The sequence below is a fragment of the Rattus norvegicus genome, chromosome 1 (assembly GCF_021556685.1).
Source record: "Rattus norvegicus strain SHRSP/BbbUtx chromosome 1, alternate assembly SHRSP_T2T, whole genome shotgun sequence".
Taxonomy (NCBI): Eukaryota; Metazoa; Chordata; class Mammalia; order Rodentia; family Muridae; genus Rattus; species Rattus norvegicus.
In genome coordinates, this window is record NC_141534.1 from 134664267 (window position 1) to 134670000 (window position 5734).

General features: G+C 47.2%; 1 long non-coding RNA gene across 1 annotated transcript in view; it reads left to right on the forward strand.

Annotated features, from left to right (window-relative positions):
* Positions 1-576: 576 nt before the first annotated feature.
* The window catches only part of LOC120099846 (uncharacterized), a 21474-nt gene continuing 16316 nt past the window's right edge, over positions 577-5734 (forward strand). The window contains exon 1 of the long non-coding RNA XR_015647062.1: positions 577-708. This is a non-coding gene — a long non-coding RNA (uncharacterized LOC120099846). The remainder of the gene's footprint in view (positions 709-5734) is intronic.

Genomic DNA, 5734 nt, shown 5'->3' on the forward strand with positions numbered 1-5734 from the left:
TCCACTATGAAGTCTTCTGTTCTGCCGCTCTGCCAAAACACAGGTGAAGTGGTGGCTCCTTCACTGTCACTGGGCTCTGACAATCCCTATTTTCTCAGTCAAAAAAATCTGAACTCAACCATGGCCCAGAAAAACGCAAATAGAAAGCCAGGAAGGTAAACAGTCCCTATGTTTCAATTTGCTTACCAATTCAGCAAAGTAGGAAGACTAAATCATGCCTTGTCCTGGTCTGTCCGCCTTAGGTTGTGACTCGTGGCTGTCTGAGTAGCCACAGAGTATAAGCCATTCACGTGGGCTCGTCAGCTCTCTCCTCCCGTGGCCAATGAGACAGCTAACTCACAGAGTAAAGAGTTGCAGTCCCAGCATACTTGGTCCCAATGCTTTTGAGCCTTGGCCGAGGAAACACATTTTGGCAGGGAGTATGCATGGTGGTGGAACAACCAGGGCAATTCATGGCCAGGACAGGAAAAAGAAGAGAAAAAGGTCAAAGTTCCGCAGTCTCCTTCCGGGGCACACCCCAACAACCGGAAGACTGGTCATGAGCCCCCATTTTTTTTAAAAAAATTTCCTTCATCTGCCAATAGCTCTGAGCAGAGAGACAGCCACATTCGGAGTGGCCATGTCCTGAAACCCTGACCGGGGCAGCGGGGACTGGAGAAGGAACAGACACATACACACAGACACATGTACAGAAAAGCGTGGGTTTGGGTGAGTTGTGCTCGATCTGATGGAACAGTGCTAACCACTTCAAGCAACCGGGTGCTGCAGTGAGTTTATTAGTGGACCACACAGGGGGAGGAGTTAGCTAGTCTCCATAGGAGCTGCTCTGTGGGGAAGCCGGCTATGTTGTTACAGTTGGGGAGGAGGAAGCTGTGGTTGCTTGTTCTTGCACACACAGTCATTCTCCCTAGGAGCAGAGGTGAGCTTTGCTGTCCTTCTGAGCTTCTCCCGGAGGAAGCCTTTGCCTGTTTCCATGGGTTCGAGGTATTTGCGTTCCTGCCAGCAGGGCACCTTCACCCAGGACTTCCTTGGCTTCCCACAAGAAACCAAGCCTTTAACACAGTCCCTTGGCGGGATATTTTAGATATAAACCATAGCACAGCCCTCTTGCTAATCAGAAGTCATCTGGATTACCTGACCCACTCCGTGCTATTCTCAGTGGCCCGTATTTTGCTTAATAATGGCGGGAAGCTGAAGAGTAGAGGAGCACAGGACCCGGATGTAAACAACAGAGGAACGATGAGTTCCGGCACCCTGTGGACACTCCGAAGGGCACCGGATACTGTTTTGTATGTGGGGACTTGGAGCATGTCTCCCATGCCTTAAGGAGGACTTCCCCATCCACTACACGCTCTCTCCTTTGATAGACACTTGCTTATTTCTGTATGGTAGCAAAGGCATGGTTGAGAGTACCCATGTTAAGTCCCATTCCTATTTTTCTGAGTCACTAAGGGGAGCCAGTCAGTTACATCACTTAGGTCACCAGTAAGAAGCCAAAAGCACCTGAGGGGTACTTAAGATCCTTGCCTCAAGCCTCATCCATTTTCCTGGCCTCTGAATCTTGTCTTGTGCTGTCACTCGGGTAGCAGACCTCAATGTGACTGACAATGATAGGAAACAAAATTTCTCACCAGGTATAAAACTCATGTAGTATCAGTGTGGGTGGATCTCATTGTCGGCAAGATGAGCATTTTCAGTTAGCTTTGACCCCTTGAGCTAGAAAACCACAGCTATAGGTTAAGACATCAGATTTGGAAGGAAGCAATGTCCGAGAGCAAGCAAATAGGAAACCTAATCCAACTTGCCCAGCATGGGTAGGTAGTCCTTCCATTTGCTTTCCCTGATGAGGAGTGACTCATTATTTTAGAACAGGGCAGCGTGGACATTAATGAAGTACCAGCAGCCATTGAATGCCTACTGTTTGCAAGGTAAAGTGTCATCCTGCAGACGGATGTTCAAGTTCATGTAACTTTCACAGGTTCATTGCTACCAAGTACCGGGGACTTTTTATTCGTTATTTATAAGGTTGTTTGTAAGCAGATTGTTGAGTGAAGGGGGCCAGACTACATTTTTGTTAAAACTGTCTTGTTCTCTGATTGTGTGTGTTCCCATTTTCAGGGCTGTCTATTATAGAGAGGCAAATACACCAAACCTCGGTCTGATGCACAGAATCAGGAATTCAGGGGAAGGGACCATCCCTTTTGGTGTGGTTCAGACTTAGGATGCCAGAGCCTGGGAGCACTGTGCTTGCTGCCACGTGGCTGCTGGTCCTGGATGGAGGGGAACTTTATTACATATGAGGAAAGCCGGAGAAGGTTAAGTGGGCTGTCAAAGGTCACAGAGTCAGTTAATGAGTGGTTGTAACATGCAGAACCCAAGGACTAGGACGATAAAACTGCTTGAATCTGTGAGTCTCCTGGAGGCTTCAGGTCAAGTGCCCCCGTATTTGCAACTTCTAAAAAAGAAATCACTTAATAAAACACAACGCTGCTCTCAGTCAAAAGCTCACCCAACAGGGTGGGAAGCCTGCTACTAGCTTCCCAGAGATCTCCTCTCTCTGTGTGGCTCTTTAGCAGGGAGGTGCTCTGGTTGTAGAAGCTTCGGCTCCAGGTTCTCTCCTCTCCAAGAATTAATCCTTCCCCTCCTAGGAAGGGAGGAATGCCTTGTAGCTCTGTGCAGAGACTTTTACAAATCTGTTGTCTTCTGTGGTCTGGGGAAACCTGGCAGGTCTAAGCTGGACCAAGGAGTCTCTCTCCCTGTTCCCTGGCTGTTCTTTTCACAACAAACTGATGAAGGTGTTTTTTATTTGGATCCTGGCTCACTTTCCACCCCCTCTCTTTTTCTATTTGGTGTGTTGCATTATTTCATCTTATATCACCACTTGCCTGTATCCTAGATCTCCTCTGGAGTCTGGAGAAAGAGTTGAAAGGAGAGGTCCTGGGGCCCGACATCTGGCTTTAGAGTTTGCCTTTTTCCAAAGCTACTGCAGCGTCCCAGTGCCACCTAGAAAGGGCTGCCCCTTGTGGATAAGTGTCTCAGGCTAGACCATTCCCTAGAAACGGTTTTCTTCTCCCAGTGACATTCAATGGTGCACAGAATCAACAGCTAAATCCGAACCTTTCCAGAAATAGAAATCCAAGGTAAAGCGAACCCCGCATTTATAAACAGACTATATTTTTTTGTTGAAGAAAAATGACTTTTGTGAAGTGTACTACAGCACGAGCAAAGTCATACTCTACCTAAGTAGAGGGACACGTACATCCTGAGCACTTCCAAGTGTGTGAGCATCACAGAGTTGCAAACAAGGATGGCTACAATATCACTGGGCTATAAAAATCGTACCCATGGCCCTTCACTGACTGTCATGTTGTTATGTAGTGAATGTCTGTATGCTGAGAGAGATAGGATTTTTTTCTGAGGCAGTGAGGGCTCTTCTCAGTCACCTTACTTATATAGGGACTTGGGGCCACTTCTGCCTATATTAATCAGGTCTGTCTGTGACCACATAGGGCCCCTAGTACCCCATGCTACCCCAGACTGCCCAGCTGAGTGTTGAGTCCTGGTGAAAGCATCAGGTACCCCCTGCCTGACTTCTGACATCCCTTTCAGAGGAGCAAGGCTTGATTTGTCCCTTTCCCTTCCCCAGCACCACCCTCAAGCCCAGTTTCCTTTGGCTCCAGACTCAATGGATTCTTTCCCACAGGTTTCAGATTATTGTGGATTGTGGCTCTCCTGAGTTGGATTGTTTCTTGTGTAAATCTAGGCTTGAATGTGATCAAAGACCTAAGTCTGATGTACTTTCGGGGGGAGTTGTGGCAGCCTTACAAGGACGCCTTGTTTCTTTCCTTTCTTCCAAACTGTGTGGAGAACTGCCTGCCACTAATTACTTATTAATAACCCATGGCTCACTGGGGCTTTGCTCTTCGACCCAGGTTGCTTTCGGGGTTAGCATTTTGACCCTCAGAATTCTCTGCTGCAGTGCAGCAGAGGGAGATCAGTACAAAGCAAAACAAACAGGAACGGCCATGTTTTTATTACTGATGTGAGCACTGTGGAAATGGAGAATGTGCAGATAATCTGAATGGAGAGGGAAAGCTTTTGAAGAAACAGAAACTTCATGTCGGTTTATATCCCAGGAAGCCTTGCTGAACCTGCAGTCGGCTTTGCACATGACACAACGGCTTGTGGATGTTTCCAGGCCCCTCTCCTGTGCAAAGATTTACTTTATCTTTTCTTCCATGTGTACATGTGTGACTGTATGGGTGTACCCACAGAGGCCAGAAGGGGGCACTGGATCCCCTGGAGCTGGAGCCATAGGTAGTTGCAAGCTAAGCTGCATGGGTGCTGGGAACTGAACTCAAGTCCCCTGGAAGGACAGTGTATTCTCTTTTCTGCTAAGCTATCTCCCCCAAGGAGCTAGTCATTGGAAATTTTGCATATATTGGATTTCTGGTAGACCATAGGTTGTTTCTCCTCTTCCTCCTCCTCCTCCTCCTCCTCCTCCTCCTCCTCCTCCTCCTCCCCCCCCCCTCCTCCTCCTCCTCCTCCTCCTCCTCTTCCTCCTCCCCCCCTTCTTCTTCTTCTTATTATTATAAGACATTGGGGTGAACACCCCGTGGTTTTCTGTTAGCAATATCCTTTATCCTGGGAAAGCTGTTTTCTTTTTCCTTTTGCTTAGATCAGAACTGAGCTGAAACAGGCTTCCCTACCAGCAGGAGTGAGGCTGTTAGGGTTTCCCTGGAACCTGGAAGTGACTTCTTGCTGTGTCATCCAAGCCTGGATCCTGCTTTCAAGGGCTGCACTTTTTCAATGTAGTGATGTCTCCCGCAACCTCTTACAGTTACAGTAGGTGAAACGCCATATGGTTTTGTGGAGGAGGAAACTCCCACACTAGCTCTGGTATCCTTGCACAGAAGGAACTAGGCTTCAAACTCGCCCTTGCCATTTAACTGGATTGCCTTTCTAACCTGGGACCCTAGTTCAAGACAGAGGCACTCTGCATTCTCATAGCCATCCTTTTCTTAAAGATGTTGAAGGAGGGGAAATCATCAATATTCTGTATCTGATGGGCTTTCTTGCTCTGGGAGCCCCTTGGCCCCTTAGTGCCAAAGGCATTGATGACTCAAGCAGAAGCCAAGCATTTTTTCAATAATTCAGATAGATTTCTAGGATCAGATGGGTCCTTGGTGTCATCTTGGTTGTCTTCGGTGGCCTCTTGTGCTTTTGATGGGCTTGCTGGGAGATAGGAGTTCTTTGTATATTCGAATGTGTCTTTCTCCAGATCAAGGTCACTTTTCTAAGCAGCACCCTGACACAGGGAGGTGATTTCAGCATTGAGGTAGTAATAACACCTCCTCAGGTGGCTCTCAACCTGCGCTTGCCATTTGGGTTCAAATACAAGCTGAGATTCTGTGTAGCAAGCAGCCGGAGTCCATCAGGAGAGTGTGAACCCATGGCTGATTGAATTTGGTGCCCAGGGTCCACAGCATTCTGTTTGCTTTCCGTATGTATTTCAAGGACCCACGTTTCTCAGATGACCTCGTCATCAATAAAGACAGGTGTCTCAAAATTATAATACCCTTTGACTCAGAAATTCAATTTCTAAATATTCTTAGTAAGGAATTGAACACAGATCATCAAGTAAGTATTTTCAAGGATGTTTTTAATGGTGTTGTAATACTGGTAAGGAGAAAGGGAGAGGAACAAAAGAAATTTACAATTATAGGGGAGTCAT